Here is a 21,994-nt window from a genome sequence, read left to right on the forward strand (position 1 = left end):
GGCCGAAAGGCAAACACCGTGCCATTGGACGAGGAGGAGGCGCCGCGGGAGGACTGAAGACTCGGAGACGCATGGAGCCGGGGACTGAAGAGAAGCTGCGAGAGAGGTAAGTGCGGGGGGATCGCTGGCACTCTGCAATCATTGGGGGCAATGTGTGGCTGGCACTCTGCAATTGGGGGCAATGTGTGGCTGGCACTCTGCAATCATTGGGGGCAATGTGTGGCTGGCACTCTGCAATTGGGGGCAATGTGTGGCTGGCACTCTGCAATCATTGGGGGCAATGTGTGGCTGGCACTCTGCAATCATTGGGGGCAATGTGTGGCTGGCACTCTGCAATCATTGGGGGCAATGCTGTGGCTGGCACTCTGCAATCATTGGGGGCAATGTGTGGCTGGCACTCTGCAATCATTGGGGGTCCTTTCCTGTTCCTTGGGGGGTCCTTTCCTGTTCCTTGGGGGGTCCTGTCCTGTCCTTGGGGGGGTCCTGTCCTGTCCTTGGGGGTCCTGTTCCTTTGGGAGGTCCTGTCTTATCCTGAGGGGTCCTTTCCTGTCTTTGGGGGGTCCTGTCTTGCCCTGGGGGGTCCTGTTCTGTCCTACAAACACAGGCGGGTGGAGGGGGGCGTGCACAGCGGAGTGGCATCATGCAAGACGTCTCACCAGCATAGGGAGAGTGCGCGGCGCGCACCAAGCACCCAGCCTAGGCGGCCAGGCCTAAAGCGCATGCGGGAGTGGCGTCACATGGACAGTACTGACTGACTACCTAGCAGTCTGTCCACTGTGTGTCGGGGACCGGGACCGGACATTGAGGAGGTTCCGGCGGCAGCGCAAGGCAAGGCACTGGCAGCAAGCATATGCCAGCCCAGCCAGCAAGCCAAGCAGCAGCACCAGCACTAATTTTTATTAATGCCATGGGATTAATTTGGGGGTTAATTTTTATTAATGCTATGTGGGTTATGTGGGATATAATAAACAAATTCGATGAATTAATTGTATTGCACGCACACACACTCTCTCTTTCAGTTTACTGAAAAAGCATATACCTGGCGAGTAAAAATGCTGTCCCCCCCAGATTTGTGTGGGTTCCTACACCCTTGGTATATGTGTGTATATATATATATATATATATATATATACTGTATGTATATAATGTTTAGGGGTTCTAAGTAATTTTCTAGCAAAAAATACTGATTATAACTTGTAAACAACAAGTGTCAGAAATAGGTCCGGTCCTTAACCGTTTTTGGACCAGAAGGATTTGCCCCCCTTAATGACCAGGCCATTGCCAGAAGGTTTGCTGTGTCTCCCAGCACAGTCTCAGAGCATTGAGGAGATTACAGGAGACAGGCAGTTATTCTAGGAGAGCTGGACAGGGCTGTAGAAGGTCCTTAACCCATCAGCAGGACCGGTCTCTGCTCCTTTGTGCAAGGAGGAACAGGATGAGCACTGCCAGAGCCCTACAAAATGACCTCCAGCAGGCCACTGGTGTGAATGTCTCTGACCAAACAATCAGAAACAGACTTCATGAGGGTGGCCTGAGGGCCCGACGTCCTCTAGTGGGCGCTGTGCTCACTGCCTGGCACTGTGGAGCTGGATTGGCATTTGCCATTGAACACCAGAATTGGCAGATCCACCACTGGCACCCTGTGCTTTTCACAGATGAGAGGAGGTTCACCCTGAGCACATGTGACAGACATGAAAGGGTCTGGAGAAGCCGTGGAGAACGTTATGCTGCCTGTAACATCGTTCAGTATGACCGGTTTGGTGGTGGTCAGTGATGGTCTGGGGAGGCATAATCATGAGGGACGGACAGACCTTTTCAGGCTAGACAATGGCACCCTGACTGCCATTAGGTATTGGGATGAAATCCTTGGACCCATTGTCAGACCCTACACTGGTGCAGTGGTTCCTGGGTTCCTCCTGGTGCACTACAATGCCCGGCCTCATGTGGTGAGAGTATGCAGCCAGTTCCTGGAGGATGAAGGAATTTATACCATTGAATGGCCCCCACCCTCCCCTGACCTAAATCCAATAGAACACCTCTGGGACATTATGTTTCGGTCCATCCGACGCCGCCAGGTTGCACCTCAGTCTGTTCAGGAGCTCAGTGATGCCCTGGTCCAGATCTGGGAGGAAAACCCCAGGACATCATCCGTCGTCTTATTAGGAGCATCCCCCGATGTTGTCAGGCATGCATACAAGCAAGTGGGGGCCGTACACACTACTGAGGACCATTCTGAGTTGCTGCAATGAAATTTCAGCAAAATGGACTCGCCTGCAGCATCATTTTTTCACTTTGATTTTCGGGGTGTCTTTGAATTCAGCCCTTTGTAGGGTGATAATTTTCATTTCCATCAAACAATGCGGCATCCTTTCCTTCCTAACACATTACCCAGTCCATACCAGTATAGATCCGAACACATTACCCAGTCCATACCAGTATAGACCCGAACACATTACCCAGTCCATACCAGTATAGATCCGAACACATTACCCAGTCCATACCAGTATAGACCCGAACACATTACCCAGTCCATACCAGTATAGACCCGAACACATTACCCAGTCCATACCAGTATAGACCCGAACACATTACCCAGTCCATACCAGTATAGATCCCAACACATTACCCAGTCCATACCAGTATAGATCCCAACACATTACCCAGTCCATACCAGTATAGATCCTAACACATTACCCAGTCCATACCAGTATAGACCCGAACACATTACCCAGTCCATACCAGTATAGACCCGAACACATTACCCAGTCCATACCAGTATAGACCCGAACACATTACCCAGTCCATACCAGTATAGATCCCAACACATTACCCAGTCCATACCAGTATAGATCCCAACACATTACCCAGTCCATACCAGTATAGATATCCAGCATGAGATTTTTCCCCATTGAGATCTGAGGTGCTTTCAAAGTGTTTCTTTAATTTTTTTTGAGCAGTGTGTACATTCAGTTTTGTTAGTAGAAAAGAAATTTCCAATCGCCACACTCCGGAGGAACCCGTTGGTCATGCAAGTAAAAGAAGCCTCAGCCTAGCTCTGTCCAGGTCACTCCTTTGATGCATTTCGCCTCCACCCCAGGACTTAGTCATGAGGCGAAATGCGTTGGAGGGGTGGCCTGGACAAAGCTAGGCTGATTCTTCTTTTACTTGCATGACCAATGGGTTTCTCCAAAGTGTGGCGATTGGAACTTTCTTTTCTACTAACAAACTGAATAGGTAGAGATGTTTGTCCCGTTCTTATCCCATTCACAATGGGAGCTGCTCACTGATCCCCTGCTGAATGAAGTGGGCCCCCCGTATGAAAGGACCCAAAATATTATACTATTGATTTCTAGAGGCTGTTTAATTCCATTTGTCTCTTACATTAACTTATACGGTTATATTGATTGGGTTTATATATTCCAAAGAAGTCATTGCTTCTATGCACTGCACTGATGATCTCCAAAGAGCCTGGAACAGCTGTGATATGATGGAATGAGATCTGTGACTTCCTTCTGTTCTCAGAAGCCATTCCTCTGCTAATAAATCCTCTCTGATGATCACAATCCTTCCTTTTTTTACTTTTTTATTTCTGTTGCAGTCCAATTAACAAACATTAATTGGAATCTTTAAACCCCAGAGGAGCAATTTATAATAAAATATCTCTTCTCTCTGCTACAAAGTATAACTATAAAAGTGACCGCTCTCCTTTTCTCCATTCCTCTCCCTCCCTGCTCATGTTTTTCTCCATCCCTCTCCCCCCCTGCTCTCCTTTTCTCCATTCCTCTCCCTCCCTGCCCTCCTTTTCTCCATCCCTCTCCCTCCCTGCTCTCCTTTTTCTCCATTCCTCTCCCTGCTCTCCTTTTCTCCATCCCTCTCCATCCCTGCTCTCCTTTTCTCCATTCCTCTCCCTCCCTGCCCTCCTTTTTCTCCATTCCTCTCCCTGCTCTCCTTTTTCTCCATTCCTCTCCCTGCTCTCCTTTTTCTCCATTCCTCTCCCTTCCTGCCCTCCTTTTTCTGCATTCCTCTCCCTGCTCTCCTTTTCTCCATTCCTCTCCCTCCCTGCCCTCCTTTTTCTCCATCCCTCTCCCTCCCTGCTCTCCTTTTCTCCATCCCTCTCCCTCCCCGCTCTCCTTTTCTCCATCCCTCTCCCTGCTCTCCTTTTTCTCCATTCCTCTCCCTGCTCTCCTTTTTCTCCATTCCTCTCCCTGCTCTCCCTTTCTCCATCCCTCTCCCTCCCTGCTCTCCTTTTTCCCCATCCCTCTCCCTCCCCGCTCTCCATCCCTCTCCCTTCCTGCCCTCCTTTTTCTCCATCCCTCTCCCCCCCTCCTCTTTGCTGCTGGAGGATTGGATTCACTATTGTCATTTCCTGGAAGTCCGGGGTGACAAAGTCCCTCCGGGCAGCCGAGTCTTTCCAGGAATCCGCCGATGTCTGATCTCACTGGAAATTGTCAGACGGTCCACGCATGAGCTCAGAGTCTAAACCTGAACCGTGTGTATAAGAGGAGGTATATACTACCTGATACTGAACCCTGTGTATAATAGGAGGTATATACTCCCTGATCCTGAACCCTGTATATAATATGAGGTATATACTACCTGATACTGAACCCTGTGTATCATAAGAGGTATATACTACCTGAGACAGAACCCTGTGTATCACAGGAGGTATATACTCCCCAATCCTGAACCCTGTGTTATATAGGAGGTATATACTACCTGATACTGAACCCTGTATATCATAAGAGGTATATACTCCCCGATCCTGGTCACTGGATATCATAGGAGGTATATACTCCCCGATCCTGAACCCTGTGTATCATAGGAGGTATATACTCCCCAATCCTGAACCCTGTGTTATATAGGAGGTATATACTACCTGATACTGAACCCTGTATATAATATGAGGTATATACTCCCCAATCCTGAACCCTGTATATAATAGGAGGTATATACTACCTGATACTGAGCCGTATATATCATAAGAGGTATATACTCCTTGATCCTGAACCCTGTGTATCATAGGAGGTATATACTACCTGATACTGAACCCTGTATATCATAGGAGGTATATACTCCCCAATCCTGAACCGTGTATATCATAGGAGGTATATACTCCCCAATCCTGAACCCTGTATATCATAGGAGGTATATACTACCTGATACTGAACCCTGTATATCATAGGAGGTATATACTCCCCAATCCTGAACCGTGTATATCATAGGAGGTATATACTCCCCAATCCTGAACCCTGTATATCATAGGAGGTATATACTACCTGATACTGAACCCTGTATATCATAGGAGGTATATACTCCCCAATCCTGAACCGTGTATATCATAGGAGGTATATACTCCCCAATCCTGAACCCTGTATATCATAGGAGGTATATACTCCCCAATCCTGAACCGTGTATATAATAGGATGTATATACTCCCTGATCCTGAACCCTGTATATAATAGGAGGTATATACTACCTGATACTGAGCCGTATATATCATTAGAGGTATATACTCCTTGATCCTGAACCCTGTGTATCATAGGATGTATGTACTACCTGATCCTGAACCCTGTATATAATATGAGGTATATATGCCCTGATACTGAACCCTGTGTATCACAGGAGGTATATACTCCCCGATCCTGAACCCTGTATATCATAGGAGGTATATACTACCTGATACAGAACTGTGTATATCATAGGAGGTATATACTCCCCGATAGTGAATCCTGTATATCATAGGATGTATATACTACCTGACACTGAGCCGTATACATCATTAGAGGTATATGCTCCGCTCCCCAATACTAAACCGTATATATCATATATATATATTAGATATATACTCCCTAATCATAAACCGTGTATATCATAGTATGTATATACTCCTTGATACTGAACCGTATATGTCATAGGAGGTATATACTACCTGACACTGAGCCGTATATATCATTAGAGGTATATGCTCCCCAATAATGAACCGTATATGTCATAGGAGGTATATACTCCCCGATCCTGAACCCTGTATATATCATAGGAGGTATACACTCACTGGCCACTTTATTAGGTACAGCTGTTCAATTGATTGGTGACACAAATTGCTAATCAGCCAATCACATGGCAGCAACTCAATGCATTTAGAAGAAAGGGAATTTAAGTGACTTTGAACGTGGCATGGTTGTTGGTGGCAGATGGGCCGGTCTGAGTATTTCTGGGATTTTCACACACAACCATCTCTCGGGATTACAGAGGATGTTGGGAGGAAAATATCCAGTGAGCAGCAGTTGTGTGGAGGAAAATGCTTTGTTGAGGTCAGAGGAGAATGGGCAGACCGGTTACAAGTGATAGAAAGACAACAGTAACTCAAATAACCACTCGTTACATCCAAGGTATGCAGAATACCATCTCTGAACGCACAACACATCCAACCTTGAAGCAGATGGGCTACAGCAGCAGAAGTCCACTCCTGTCAGCTAAGAACAGGAAACTGAGGCTACAATTCGCACAGGATCACCAAAATTGGAAAAACGTTGTCTGGTTTGATGAGTCTGGATTTCAGCTGCGACATTCAGATGGTGGGGTCAGAATTTGGCGCATGGATCCATCCTGCATTGTATCACCGGTTCAAGCTGGTGATGGTGGTGAAATGGTGTGGGGGGGGGGGGGACTGGTTCAGGCTGGTGGTGTAATGGTGTGGAGGGGGGGGGGGTAATGGTACAGGCTGGGGGTGGTGGTGTAATGGCATGGGGGGGGGGTGATGGTGGTGTGGAGGGGGGGGGTAATGGGGGGGAGGGGTTTAGGCTGGTGGCGGTGGTGTAATGGTGGGGGGTAATGGTTCAGGCTGGTGGTGTAATGTTGTGGAGGGGGGGGGGTAATGGTTCAGGCTGGTGGTGGTGGTGTAATGTTGTGGAGGGGGGGGGGGTAATGGTTCAGGCTGGTGGTGGTGGTGTAATGTTGTGGAGGGGGGGGTAATGGTTCAGGCAGGTGGTGGTGGTGTAATGTTGTGGAGGGGGGGGGATTGTTCAGGACGGTGGTGGTGGTGTAATGGTGTGGAGGGGTGATGGTGGTGTAGTGGTGTGGAGGGGGGGTAATGGTTTAGGCTGGTGGTGTAATGATGGGGGGGGGGAGGGGTGATGATGGTGTAGTGGTGTGGAGGGGGGTAATGGTTTAGGGTGGTGGTGTAATGGTATGGGGGGCCTTGGCACACTTTGGACCCCTTAGTATTAAGCATGGTTTACACACCACAGCCTGAGTATTGTTGCTGACCATGTCCATCCCTTTATGACTGCAGTGTCCCCCATCTTCTGATGTCTCCTTCCAGCAGGATAATGCACCATGTCACAAAGCTCCAATCATCTCACCACTGGTTTCTTCACCATGACAATGAGGTCACTGTCCTCCAATGGCCTCCACACTCCCCACATCTCATCCAATAGAGCACCTTTGGGATGTGGTGGAACGGGAGATTCCCATCATGGATGTGCAGCCAACAAATCTGCAGCAACTGTGTGATGCAATCATGTCACTATGGAGCAAAATCTCTGAGGAAAGTTTCCCGCACCTTGTTGTATCTATTCCACCAAGAATGAAGGCAAAAGGGGGTCCAACCCACTACTAGCAAGGTGTACCTAATAAAGTGTCCGGTGAGTGTATGGGGGGGGGAGGGGGGGTGTGTATGACATAATATAAAATATTGTGATGTCATTATTGGGAATTGCTGGAATATTATTGGTAAAGTGAATTCGGTGCAGAGATTCCTCTCTTCCCTGACAACTTCTGTTCAGCTCTGCTCCTCCTCTCTCCTGCTGCCTGTTCTTGATTTGGACATCATTTATGTTAGTCAATGAAAGTACGGAAGTCGGGGGGGGGGGGGCGGGGGCCCCATTAAAATTTTACTATGGGGCCCCCGTGATGTGTAGTAACCCCCCTGGTTGGCAGGCTTTCGCGTTGTTTTGTGTTGTCTCCTCATGTTGTCAGTGACAGGCCAAGTACACAATGTCCTGTACAGCCGGGTCCAAGTTTCACCTTACAGGATCTCTCCGAATTCACGGTGTACAAAGCTCAGAAAGGTGAATTTCCCTGCTGGGTGAGCCGGACATTCCATCTTTCCTGGAATACCGAGAGAAAGGGCAAATTCCGCATTGCCTTTAGGTGACATCAGTTCCATCACAGGGACTTCTAAGCTGCAGCAAGCTTCTGGAGCAGGGTTTCTCAACAAGGGGTTCCTCCTGAGGTTGCTGGGGGTTCCTCCTGAGGTTGCTAGGGGTTCCTCCTTGAGGTTGCTGGGGGTTCCTCCTGAGGTTGCTGGGGGTTCCTCCTTGAGGTTGCTGGGGGTTCCTCCTGAGGTTGCTGGGGGTTCCTCCTGAGGTTTCTAGGGGTTCCTTGAGCAATGGACAATTTTTGCCTCTCAGATAAGTTCCCAATGACACCATTGTTCCTTTTAGCTATCTGTAAGGGGAGAATTCTTCCCAATGATGAGAAGAGTAAGGAGCATTCTTCCCACTGACTGTCACACTAATGTATCAGGAGTTGTAGATTTTTAATTTTTAGCAGAGGTTCCCCGAGACCAGAAATTTGTTTCAAGGGTTCCTCTGTGATGAAAAGGTTGAGAAAGGCTGATCTGGCGCATTCCCCTTGACTTGTATGGAGGCTGAAGCCATTTTCAAGTGAGCAAAAGTCAACCGGGACACGATCCTTTCACACTCAACGCAAAAGGCTTCGATCGCTCCTTCTCCATCGATCATAAAGTATATGAGGTCTCCAGTAACAAAACTGCAATAAAATAACCTCCAGGGCATTTTTTGCTATTCAGCACTCTGCTACTTTAACCACTTGCCGACCGCCCGCCGCAGTTTGGCTCGGCTGCACTCCACTTTTGTTGAGAAAAAAAACATTCCCCTCTGGGTGATCTCTGTACATTGCAGGGATTGTAACAAACTTTGTTGCAGATTTCTACCTTTTTGTTATTCTGAAGAAATCATTGTTTGTTCCTCTGTGCTGGGTGTGTCTAATGGAGTGGTTTCATAATTACCTATCAGCTGTGGCAGCTGCAGAGCACTGATGAGGAAATCTGCTGGGCCTGCATCCCTTTAGACGTGTTCCTATTGGGAGGATCTCACCAAAAATGACATTTTTCACATTCTGCTATATAACATTCCCAAAAAAAAAAATGTAAAAATCCAATTTTTTTTATCATTTTAGGCCACAATTTGTATTCTGCTACATATTTTTGGTAAAAAAAAAATCGCAATAAGTGTATTTTTGATTGGTTGCGCAAACTAGGGGAAAGATTTATGTCCATTTTTTTTTTTTTTACTAGTAATGACGGCGATCAGCAATTTTTTGCGGTACTGCGACATTGCGGCGCACAGATCGGACCCCTGACTAACATTTTTGACACTTTTAGGGGGACCAGTGACATTACTACAGTAATCAGTGCTAAAAATATGCACTGTCACTGTAGTAATGACACTGGCAGGGAAGTTGTTAACACTGTGGGTGATCAAGGGGTTAATTGTGAGCCTAGGGGAGTGTTTACTAACTTACGCGGGGAGGGGCTTGTGAAATGATCATAGAGACCTGTGTTCCTATATAGAAGGATCACAGGCGCTCTGTGATTATTCCAGAGAGAACGGTCAGCTGTGTTTACAACATCCGACCGTCCTTCTCTCTCAGCGGTGAACGATCGCGGGTGCCCGGCGCCAATCACGGCTGCTGTCTCCTGTGTATTTGCGAAGGAGAGCCAGCCTGCTGCAGTAAATGTGCGGCAGCTGGTCGGGAAGGTGTTAAAGAATTCGGTAGCACTCCTCCAGAAGAAGCATTGTGGGCGAAACATGTAGAGCACAGGTGTCAAACACAAGGCCCGCGGGCCGAATGCGGCCCCCCAGGCCATTTCATGTGGCCCTCGCACCTCTCCTGCAGCTGCGGCACTCCCCCTGGTCTCTGCCCCCCCCTTCTCTCTAGTCGGCAGCAGAGAGGACAAAACTCTTTTGCCAGATCCTGCACTCCTCTGTGTAGCTGCAGAAAGGCTCATCTTTGCCCCCCCCCCCCTTCTCAGCAGTCCGCGGCAGAGAGGAGGACAGAACTCCTGCAGGTCCTGCACCTCTCTGTGCAGCTGCATCAACACCTTGCCTTTGCCTCCCCTGGTCTCAGCATTCAGCAGACCCTGGAAGATGACTCCAGTCCTCCTCTGGTTCTCCTCCAGACCCTGCACGTCTTCCCAGATCCACCCACATCATCTTCCTGGCAGCAGCACAAGGTAAGGGGATGCATTGTGATGTAAGGAAGGGTGGGTGACTCTGACTTTTGATTGTGGGGGGGTTCTTGAAATCCCATGTAAGGGTGTATGGGGGCGTGGGTTGCTCTTGTCATCTAATCCTACAGATATAACCGGCCCTTTGAGGGCAACCATAATGCTGATGCGGCCCGCAATGAAATTAAGTTTGACACCCCTGATGTAGAGGAACAACAGTGTAGTCTATACGGAAGAAACCACTAACTGTAATGTTTTGCTGTATATCGAATATATATATATATATATATACACACACACTACTTTACATTGTAGCAAAGTGTAAGTACACCCCTCGCATGTTTGTAAATATTTTATTCTATCTATTCTTCAGTGTTGTCACATGAAAAGATAGAATAAAATATTTACAAATAAATATATATATAATGTGTGTGTGTGTGTGTATATATATATATATATATATATATTTATATATCTCACAAAAGTAAGTACACCCCTCACATGTTTGTAAATATTTTATTCTATCTTTTCATGTGACAACACTGAAGAAATGAGACTTTGCTACAATGTAAAGTAGTGAGTGTACAGCTTGTATAACAGTGTAAATTTGCTGTCCCCTCAAAATAACTCAACACACAGCCATTAATGTCTTAACCGCTGGCAACAAAAGTGAGTACACCCCTAAGTGACAATGTCCAAAATGGGCCCAATTAGCCATTTTCCCTCCCCGGTGTCATGTGACTCGTTAGCCTCTCAGGTGGGAATGGGGAGCAGGTGTGATAAATTTGGTGTTATCGCTCTCACTCTCTCATACTGGTCACTGGAAGTTCAACGTGGCTCCTTATGGCAAAGAACTCTCTGAGGATCTGAATAAAAGGTTTATGTGAACCCGCATGCAGCCATTCAGTACTGTGGTCAGCTGCATGCTGCGACCCCCCCGCGGGCACATGTTGAAGATTTAGTTTAAAAATAGGACCCGTGTGTCACCGCACTTCCTCCTCTGTCTGAAATAGCACAAAGTACGTATTACCAGTTCCTAATGAATCAACAAGCTGCCTTTCCTCTCCCCTGGGATTGGCTGCTTTGTGTATACAGTATGTAGGACCCTCCCAGCGTAGGATCCCTCGCAAATCTGGCTCTTCAATTCTGTTATCAAAGGAGCAATGTCGTTTGTACTGGTCTGTTCAGGGGCTTCACTGGATGGGAGCTTGATTGCTTCCCCCTGCCTCTGAAAGAAGCTTCTAGAGCAGTGGTTCCCAAACTGCGGCCCCAGAGGCCAGATGTGGCCCTTTGCTTGCTTTTATCCGGCCCCTGGGGAATTATTACCCCAATGCCAGCAACAGTGGGGTATAGTTCCTCCCACTGAAACCAACAATGAGACACTACTCATCCCACTGACACCAATAATGGAGCACTATTCCTCCCACTGACACCAATATTGGAGCACTATTTCTCTCACTTACACCAATGATGGGGCACTATTCCTTCCACTGACACCAATGATGGGGCACTATTCATCCCACTGACACCAATGATGGGGCACTATTCCTCCCACTGACACCAGTGATGGGGCACTATTCCTCCCACTGACACCAATAATGAGGCACTATTCCCCCCACTGACACCAATAATGGAGCACTATTCCTTCCACTGACACCAATGATGGGACACTATTCCTCCCACTGACACCAATGATGGGGCACTATTCCTTCCACTGACACCAATGATGGGACACTATTCATCCCACTGACACCAATAATGGGGCACTATTCCTTCCACTGACACCAATGATGGGGCACTATTCCTCCCACTGACACCAGTGATGGGGCACTATTCCTCCCACTGACACCAATGATGAGGCACTATTCCTCCCACTGACACCAATGATGGGATACTATTCATCCCACTGACACCAATGATGGGACACTATTCCCCCACTGATACCAATGATGGGGTACTATTCCTCCCCCTGACACCAATGATGGGGCACTATTCCTCCCCCTGACACCAATGATGGGGCACTATTCCTCCCACTGACACCAATAATGGGGCACTATTCCCCCCCCACTGACACCAATGATGGGACACTATTCCCCCCACTGACACCAATGATGGGACACTATTTCCCCCACTGACACCAATGATGGGGCACTATTCCTCCCACTGACACCAATGATGGGGCTCTCTTCCTCCTACTGACACCAATGATGGGGCAGTGCTAGAACTGGACTTTGCTTGTAGATGTCATGGTCCCTGGTAGAAGAGCCTGACACCATGAGGAAGGCCTCTACTACACCTCTGTTGGTTTTGCTAGCAGCAGGGTTGGACAGACACTCTGGACCAAGGGGAAGACTGTCAGTAGACCACAGCAGAGCAGTAGTGCCGGATGGACACCAGTGAGCAGGGGACAGGAGCAGGCTAGAAGCGTAAGAGAAATGTAGGCAGAGGCATGCAGCAGGCAGACCAGCAGCAATGGGGACAAAGGCAGAGTCCGACGGACTGGGTCATACACAGACAGACAGACCAGATGCAGGAGGGAAGTCAGGATACAGGCTGGGTTGGTGACAGATCTGTGGAAGGGGCACAGGCAGAAGCGAGGTCAGAGGCAGGATGGGGGTCAGTGCAGGTGGATTTCAGGAGTAGTCAAGATGGGCCGAGGCAGAGTAACAGTAACAGGTATGCACGGGAAATGCTGTAGAGAAGACAAGACAGTGCTGAAGCATAGCACAGACTCAGTTTAAGTAGCGTGCTTGGCGCCAATGCAAGCAACAGATATATGCGCGTATGCAACAGATGTGGGCGTGCACATTTCTTTCATGCGGTGCGGGGACAAGATCACCCAGTGCTTATGGCAAAGATGGCAAATTGTACCCCCCTTTCATTATGTGTGAGTCTGTGAGGAGGAGGGGGAGAGAGCACAGCCTGCACCTCCTCCCCACTCTCTCCTCCTCTCCTTGGCGCTTCCATGCAGTGCGGGGACAAGATCATCCAGTGCCCAGGGCAAAGATGGCAAATTGTGCCCCCCCCCTTTATTATGTGTGAGCTTATGAGGGGGAGGGGGAGAGAGAGCACAGCCTGCACCTCCTCCTGGCTCTCCTCCTCTCCTTGGCGCTTCCATGCAGTGCGGGGACAAGATCATCCAGTGCCCAGGGCAAAGATCGCAAATTGTGCCCCCCCTTTATTGTGTGTGAGCTTATGAGGGGGAGGGAGAGGGAGAGAGAGAGCACAGCCTGCACCTCCTCCCGGCTCTCTCCTCTTCTCCTTGGCGCTTCCATGCAGTGCGGGGACAAGATCATCCAGTGCCCAGGGCAAAGATGACAAATTGTGCCCCCCCACTTCATTATGTGTGAGCTTATGAGGGGGAGAGAGAGCACAGCCTGCACCTCCTCCCGACTCTCTCCTCCTCTCCTTGGCATATCCATGCAGTGCGGGGACAAGATCATCCAGTGCCCAGGGCAAAGATGGCAAATTGTCCCCCCCTTCTTATGTGTGAGCCTATGAGGAGGAGGGGAGAGAGCACAGCCTGCACCTCCTCCCCGCTCTCTGCTCCTCTCCTTGAGGCTTCCATGACATGTATGGGGACAAGATCATCCAGTGCCCAGGGCAAAGATGGCAAATTGCCCCCCCCCTTCATTATATTATTATTATTATACAGGATTTATAGAGTGCCAACAGTTTGCGCAGCGCTTTACAATGTAAGGGAAGACAATACAGATACAATACAATTCAATACAGGAGGAATTGGAGAGCCCTGCTCGTTAGAGCTTACAATCTAGAAGGGAGGGAATGTGAGCTTATGAGGAGGAGGGGGAGAAAGAGCACAGCCTGCACCTCCCCCTGACTCTCTCCTCCTCCTCCCCTTGGCACTTCCACGCAGTGCGGGGAAAAGATCATCCAGTACCCAGGGCAAAGAGCAAATTGTGCAACCCCCCCCCTCCTTCATTATGTGTGAGCTTAAGAGGAGGAGGGGTAGAGAGAGAGCACAGCCTGCACCTCCTCCCGACTCTCTCCTCCTCCTCTCCTTGGCGCTTCCATGGAGTGCGGGGACAAGATCATCCAGTGCCCAGGGCAAAAAGCAAATTGTGCAACCCCCCCCCCTCCTTCATTATGTGTGAGCTTAAGAGGAGGAGGGGTAGAGAGAGAGCACAGCCTGCACCTCCTCCTGTAACGGCTCAGGCTGGTGGTGTAATGGTGTGGGGGATCTTGGCACACTTTGGCCCCTTTAGTACCAATTGAGCATGGTTTACACTTCACGGCCTACCTGAGTATTGCTGCTGACCATGTCCATCCCTTTATGACTACAGTGTCCCCATCTTCTGATGGCTCCTTCCAGCAGGATAATGCACCATGTCACAAAGCTCCAATCATCTCACCACTGGTTTCTTCACCATGACAATGAGGTCACTGTCCTCCAATGGCCTCCACACTCACCACATCTCATCCAATAGAGCACCTTTGGGATGTGGTGGAACGGGAGATTGGCATCATGGATGTGCAGCCGACAAATCTGCAGCAACTGTGTGATGCCATCATGTCACTATGGAGGAAAATCTCTGAGGAACGTTTCCCGCACCTTGTTGTATCTATGCCACCAAGAATGAAGGCAAAAGGGGGTCCAACCCGCTACTAGCAAGGTGTACCTAATAAAGAGGCCGGTGAGTGGATATAAGACCGGTCCTCTTTGAGCTGCAGCATGTACAGTGGGTACGGAAAGTATTCAGACCCCCTTAAATTTTTCACTCTTTGTTATATTGCAGCCATTTGCTAAAATCATTTAGGTTCATTCTTCTTCCTCATGAATGTACACATAGCACCCCATACTGACAGAAAAACACAGAATTGTTGACATTGTTGCAGATTTATTAAAAAAGAAAAACTGAAATATCACATGGTCCTAAGTATTCAGACCCTTTGCTCAGTATTTAGTAGAAGCCCCCTTTTGATCTAATACAGCCAGGAGTCTTTTTGGGAAAGATGCAACAAATCTTTCACACCTGGATTTGGGGATCCTCTGCCATTCCTCCTTGCAGATCCTCTCCAGTTCTGTCAGGTTGGATGGTAAACGTTGGTGGACAGCCATTTTTAGGTCTCTCCAGAGATGCTTAATTGGGTTTAAGTCAGGGCTCTGGCTGGGCCATTCAAGAACAGTCACTGAGTTGTTGTGAAGCCACTCCTTCTTTATTTTAGCTGTGTGCTTAGGGTCATTGTCTTGTTGGAAGGTAAACCTTCGGCCCAGTCTGAGGTCCAGAGCACTCTGGAGAAGGTTTTTGTCCAGGATATCCCTGTACTTGGCCGCATTCATCTTTCCCTCGATTGCAACCAGTCGTCCTGTCCCTGCAGCTGAAAAACACCCCCACAGCATGATGCTGCCACCACCATGCTTCACTGTTGGGACTGTATTGGACAGGTGATGAGCAGTGCCTGGTTTTCTCCACACATACCGCTTAGAATTAAGGCCATAAAGTTCTATTTTGGTCTCATCAGACCAGAGAATCTTATTTCTTAGTGTCCTTAGAGTCCTTCAGGTGTTTTTTAGCAAACTCCATGCGGGCTTTCATGTGTCTTACACTGAGGAGAGGCTTCCGTCGGGCCACTCTGCCATAAAGCCCCGACTGGTGGAGGGCTGTAGTGATGGTTGACTTTATACAACTTTCTCTTATCTCCTGACTGCATCTCTGGAGCTCAGCCACAGTGATCTTTGGGTTCTTCTTTACCTCTCTCACCAAGGCTCTTCTCCCCCGATAGCTCAGTTTGGCCGGACGGCCAGCTCTAGGAAGGGTCCTGGTCGTCCCAAACGTCTTCCATTTGAGGATTATGGAGGCCACTGTGCTCTTAGGAACCTTAAGTGCAGCAGAAATCTTTTTGTAACCTTGGCCAGATCTGTGCCTTGCCACAATTCTGTCTCTGAGCTCTTCAGGCAGTTCCTTTGACCTCATGATTCTCATTTGCGATGACATGCATTGTGATCTGGAAGGTCTTATATAGACAGGTGTGTGGCTTTCCTAATCATGTCCAATCAGTATAATCAAACACAGCTGGACTCAAATGAAGGTGTAGAACCATCTCAAGGATGATCAGAAGAAATGGAAAGCACCTGAGTTAAATATATGAGTGTCACAGCAAAGGGTCTGAATACTTAGGACCATGTGATATTTCAGTTTTTCTTTTTTAATAAATCTGCAACAAATGTCAACAATTCTGTGTTTTTCTGTCAGTATGGGGTGCTATGTGTACATTCATGAGGAAGAAGAATGAACCTAAATGATTTTAGCAAATGGCTGCAATATAACAAAGAGTGAAACATTTAAGGGGGTCTGAATACTTTCCGTACCCACTGTATACATCCATATGGAATGTTTACCAGGAACTGACATTAAAGCAGCGAGTTTTCTAGGAAAAAGCCGCCAGTCCCGGATAGCAGAAGTCTGGGGGAAAGGTCGCTGCAGATCGCTCCTCTGACCTGTTATACATAAAATCTGTAAATCAGTCGCATGCCGCCGCCCGTTTATATCTGCAGGGCTGTGACTACAGATCACTGAACCCCATGGAAAAATGTTGATGATGCCCTCCTGGTGACCTCCCTACTGTCTAAATGGAGGACAGGTGACAGAGGAGCTCAGAGTCAGGACACCACTATGGATTATGGGGACAGAAGGTGACAGGGAGGAGCGCAGGGAATTACCACTTCCCAGCCCAACCCGATTCTGGCATTCCTCTCCTACATGTAAAAATCATCACTTCTAGCTAGAAAATTACTTTGCACCCAGCACCCCTATATATATATATATATATATATATATATATATATATCGCTATCACACATACACATATATATATAGAAATTTTTTTTTTTTTTAAGCAGAGATCATAAAAAAAACTACCATAGACCATAGAAACCACTTCTGCACCAGAAAATAAAATTTTCCCCCTTAGGCTGCATTCACATGTCAGCTTATAATCGCGGGCAGAACCGCCGCGGTTCCGCCCGCGATTCGGAGATTTATTGCAAATCGCGGGACGCCTGTGCGTTGCCCGTTGATTTGCAATAGCCCCCCAAACGCGAGCGATGTTGCCGCGATTTACGCCCGCCGAATCGCGGCAACATCGCGCAAACAAAATCGCGGGACGCAATACGCTCCAAAGAAGCTCTTGTACTTTTTTGGAGCATATTGCGTCCCGCGATTTTGTTTGCGCGATGTTGCCGCGATTCGGCGGGCGTAAATCGCGGCAACATCGCTCGGCGTTTGGGGGGCTATTGCAAATCAACGGGCAACGCTAGGCGTCCCGCGATTTGCAATAAATCTCCGAATCGCGGGCGGAACCGCGGCGGTTCTGCCCGCGATTATAAGCTGACATGTGAATGCAGCCTTAATGACCAGGCCATTTTTTTTAATCATTTTTTTTTTTTTTTTTTTAGCAGAGACTACAGGAAATAAAATGGCTGTCGTCGCAAATTTTTATGTCACACTGTATTTCCGCAGAAATTTTTGAAACGTGATTTTTTTTTTTTTTTTCTAAAAAAGCACTTTCATGAATTAACCACTTCTGGACCAGAAGATTTTTTCCCCCTTAATGACAGGCCATTTTTTTTTTAATATTTTTTTTTTTTTAGCAGAGACTACAGGAAATAAAATGGCAGTCGTCGCAAATTTTTATGTCTCACTGTATTTGCGTGGACATTTTTGAAATATAATTCTTTTTTTTTTCTGGAAAAAAAGCATTTTCATGAATTAACTACTTCTGGACCAGGAGATTTCCCCCCCCCCCCCTTAATGACCAGGCCATTTTTTTAATATGGCAGTCGTTACAAATTTTTATGTCACACTGTATTTCCGCAGAAAATTTTTAAATGTGATTTTTTTTTTTTAAAAAAAAAGCACTTTCCTGAATTAACCAATTCAGGACCAGAAGATTTTCCCACCTTAATGACAGGCCATTTTTTTTTTTTTTAATATTTTTTTTTTTTTTTTTTTAGCAGAGACTATAGGGAATAAAATGGCGGTCATTGCACATTTTTATATTACATTGTATTTGTGCAGAAATTTTTGAAACGTGATTTGTTTTTTTTTATGGAAAAAAAGCATTTTCATGAATTAACCACTTCTGGACCAGAAGATTTTCCCCCCTTAATGACTAGGCCATTTTTCTTAATATTTTTTTTTCCAGCAAAGACAGGGAATAAAATAGCGGTCATTGCAAATTTTTATACAACACTGCATTTGCGCAGCAATATTTGAAAACGTGATTTTTATTTTTTTTTTAAAAAAAGCACTTTCGTGAATTAACCACTGCTGGACCAGAAGATTTTTCCCCCTTAATGACCAGGCCATTTTTTAAATTTTTATTTTTTTCTAGCAGAGACTATAGGGAATAAAATGGCGGTCATTGCACATTTTTATATCACATTGTATTTGCACAGCAGTTTTTGAAACGTGATTTTTTTTTTTTTTGGAAAAAAAGCATTTTCCTGACAGACTCCATGGCAGCATACGTATCGGGTTTGGCCCCGCCTCCAAACCTACCCATAGGACCTCACTCCCATAAATCTTTGCTCCTGTTCAGCACACGTGTTCTTTTTTTGTCCTCCAAAGGATTACCTGATATCCTACCTGAAGATGGATTCCGGGTGATGGATGGCTCTGCCAGTCGGGTATGGAGCTCTCCAATAAGCCCCAGCTGCTGCGGGGTATGGAGTAGGGGCGAAGATGTATGCAGCCTTGGCCAAAAAGCCCAGCTGCTGCGGGTGGCCGGTACCCTAAGAATGAGAAAGTGAAAGGCGCTCAAGCTCTCGCCACCGGCACTCTACTGGAAAGTCCCGTTCGGGCTCACATCATCGTAAAGCGTCCACTTCAGCCAGCCACGCACAGAGACCTGACAAAGCAGGTTGCAGAGGCTGTGGCGCTAGTGTCCCGGAGAGGAAGCTTTTCTGTGACAGATGTTTCTCCCAGGCTGCGGGAGAAAGGGATACTTCTGATCAACGCATTGAGGCTTTGGTCAAGAGAGTGGTAAAGGACTCTTTGGCAGAGTTGGGTGTCAGTCGTTCTCAAGACACTGCAACGGCTTCCCCAAGCCCTTCCCCTGTAGCACTACAGGTACAGGAAGATTTTGAGTCGACCCACACAAGCCATCAGTCGATGCTCTTGTCGGGTAGCGACTCTGAAGATGAAGATCCCTGCTTGGGTTTTGAATATTCCTTGGTGCCTTCCCTGGTTAAGGCGGTCAGAGAGACCTTAAATTGGGAAGAGTCAGCTGTTCCCCCTCCCAAGCAGAAGAAGTACTTTAAACAGCTCAATAAGGAGCGTGTTAATTTTCCCTTCCTGGGAGAGTTGGGTGAAATCATCTTAGAGGAGTGGAAAAAGGTGGAACGAAAGAATTCCTTAGTATCCAAGATGGCTAAACTTTACCCCTTCAAAGAGGATGACGTGAAACATCTTGAGTCTCCTCCCCTAGTTGACGCAGCAGTCATGAGACTGGTCAAGCACGTGACCCTTCCATTAGAGGATACGGTCTCATTTAAAGACCCGTTGGACCGAAGGATGGACTCTGATTTGAAGAGAATCTACCTTACAGCAGGTATGGCCTGTAAACCAGTCCTGGCTTTGGCTGCTCTATCCAAAGCCATGGAGTCTTGGGCTGATGTGGTAGACGAATCGGTCAGATCGGTTTCGGAGGAGGTGGCCAGAAGCGCTCCAATCCAGGAGCTTAGGCTGGGCGCGTCGTTCCTTGGGGAGGCTTCCATAGACTTGATCCGTCTATTGGCAAGAGTTATGCTGTCCTCGGTCACAGCTAAGAGAGCTCTTTGGCTCCGCCCTTGGGTTGCGGATCCGGCATCAAAGCAAGTTTGGTGCCGTATTCCCTTTGAGGGGTCCTCCCTTTTTGGGAATAAACTTGACGAGGCCATAACCCGGGCTACAGGCGGTAGGTCTGGGTTTCTTCCCCAGGATCGGCGCCAGTTCAATGTCAAGAAAGGACAGCCTACCAGAAAATTTGTGCCTGACCGGGCCAGGGAAGCTCGTTCTTATAGACCTGGTCGGGAGTTCAACCGGAACTGGAGATCAAGACAGTCTTCCAGGAAGACGACAAAGAACGTCTCCTCGGGGGACCGTGAGCCCACTAAGTCCTTTTGAAGGTGGGCCCGCTCAGACGTGTCGGGTGGGTGCGCGTCTACGCTCCTTCCGACATGTCTGGGCGGCTTCGATTCAGAACCCCTGGGCCGTCAGGACGGTGTCTTCAGGCCACAAGTGGGTCTTCAAGGAGAGGCCAGGCTCAAGGTTCCTGCCTACTGCCATACCATGCCTAGAAGAAAGGCGTCAGATTTTGTTTTCTTACGTCGAAGCTCTCATTGCTCAAGGGGCTGTCATCTCCGTTCCAGAGTCCGAGCGAGGCCAAGGAATATATTCTCCGCTCTTTCTGGTCCAAAAGAAGAACGGATCATGGAGACCAGTAATAGATTTGACCTTCTTGAACAAATTCATAAAAAAAGAAAGGTTCAAAATGGAGACCCTGTTGTCCATACAGCAGTCAGTCCAGCCGGCAGATTGGATGGTGTCCATCGACTTGAAAGACGCCTACTTTCATGTCCCTGTGGACGAAGATTTTCAAAGGTTTCTCCGGTTCGAAGTGGGAGGATTACATCTTCAGTTTATCTGTCTCCCATTCGGGCTCTCAACATCTCCACGGACCTTTTCAAAAATCTTATTGGCCGTGGTAGCCCTACTGAGATTGAAAGGTATCCGTCTTCACCACTATTTGGACGATCTACTCCTGTTGTCCCAAGACAGAGATCAACTATTAGTTCATCTGGAGCAGGTCGTGTCCACTCTCCAGAAGTTTGGTTGGTTACTCAACAAGGAGAAGAGTCACCTGATTCCAACTCAGTCCCTGATCTACTTGGGCGCTCTGTTCGACACAGAGAAGGCGACTATCTCTCTTCCAGAGGAAAAGATAGGGACTCTTCGAGACAGGATTCGCTTTGCCCTCTCATCCTCTCATCTTCAGGCACGTCAATGCCTGAAGGTGATCGGGACTATGGTCGCAGTAGTCCCCATGGTGAAGTGGGCCCTGTGGAGGATGAGACCCTTTCAGAAGGGATTCCTTCAGCAATGGGATACGTGGCATCTGGATCAACGCATCTTCTTAACCCCTTCAATGAGAGCGAGTCTCCCCTGGTGGTTATGCAGAGACCACCTGCTGAACTGCCACTCTCTGAAGCCAGCTCCGTGGGTAGTGGTTACCTCGGACGCCAGCAACATAGGCTGGGGTGCCCACTGTCTGTCGGAGGTGGCACAGGGCAGGTGGGAGTTTTCCACTCGAGGAATAGTATCCAACATACTAGAACTCCGAGCAGCATTCCAAGCTCTTCGAGCATTTGCTCACCTGACAAAAGACCAACCTGTCATGCTGCGCCTGGACAACACCTCAGCAGTGGCATACATCAGGAAACAAGGGGGAACACGCAGCTGGTCCCTATTGAGAGAAGTGGAGCCGATTATGTCCTGGGCACAGAAAAATCTCTCGAATCTTTCAGCGGTTTATGTTCCAGGAGTCCAGAATGTCAAAGCAGACTTCTTGTCCAGGGTGGATCTGGACAACAACGAGTGGTCCCTTCACACGGAAACGTTCAACTGGATCCTAACATTGGGGTTTTCTCCAGAGGTAGACCTCTTCGCCTCCCCCTGCAATCACAAACTGCCGAAGTACTACTCAAGATTCAGAGATCCACAAGCATCAGGGATAGATGCA

The sequence above is a fragment of the Pelophylax lessonae genome, assembly GCF_965119305.1.
Source record: "Pelophylax lessonae genome assembly, chromosome: 8".
Lineage (NCBI taxonomy): Eukaryota > Metazoa > Chordata > Amphibia > Anura > Ranidae > Pelophylax > Pelophylax lessonae.